We start from the raw sequence: 1,004 nt of genomic DNA, 5'->3' as shown, positions 1-1,004 counted from the left end.
ACCGTATTTTTTTTTTTTTTTTATAGTTAATTCCATTGTGTCTTTTATACGACTGTTTGCTGATGAATTTTGCGTAAACTTATGTTTCGTAATCCGTTGTACATCACATTTCCTCCCTCACGCATCTTCAAATAATTCCCTTAATTGACTGAATGGTTTAAACGGCCGCGTTGTCTTCATTGTTATTTTTAGTAGCAACCAAATTTTTTACGTATTGCCTTTTGGATAATTTCATCGTCCCGACTTTCATTCAGCTCTGTAATTTGTCTGACAAAATGCTTGTTTTGGTGTAGTTTTCTGAAATGAAGGGTGAATATCTGCTGGAGTGATCTAGACAAATTTATATAAGGGTGAAAAAATAGACAGAAGTTTGTTTCACTGTAGGTAGTGAAACTTCCGTTTTTTAGCCACATATGGAAATGATGTCGTTTGGAGGTGGGCGGCATGAAGTCGACTGATTGTTTACGAGTATAGTTTTTGGAGAAATTGGTATCTGATGAAGTGGGATCCTATTAAAGCAAAATGAGATTGGTTGAGTCGACTAACGCAACATGACGTGTGTTAGTCGAACACAAAGTGTAATAAGTCCATTGTATTGTGACAGATTATCGGTAACCCTAATCGATTGTTCTACATGCATGATGTTCAGCTGCATCACTTTCACATTAACAAGTTTCAAATTTGAAGTTTCGAATGAGCTGAAGGTTTTCTCATTTAGGTTGAAAACTTAATCAGGCTTGAGAGGTCAGCCAGTTACATCTATCACAGTGGGTATAGGTAATGCTAACAAGTTTTTATATGCTGCGAGTAGTAAACATAAACTTCATAATTACGAAATTATGATCGGAGAAGTAATTTCGCGCTTATTTTCTAAAAATTTATGCCGAATTTTTTCAGAAATGATTCTAGAAATACTTATGATCCTTGCAATTATGTTTATTTTCCTCTACGTGTCATTTAAAATGCTAAAACATAATGATATTCGGAACAATTGTTTCCTTAAG

The sequence above is a fragment of the Loa loa genome (genome assembly GCF_000183805.2).
Source record: "Loa loa unplaced genomic scaffold supercont3.87, whole genome shotgun sequence".
NCBI classification, from domain to species: domain Eukaryota; kingdom Metazoa; phylum Nematoda; class Chromadorea; order Rhabditida; family Onchocercidae; genus Loa; species Loa loa.
This window is presented reverse-complemented; position numbering follows the sequence as displayed.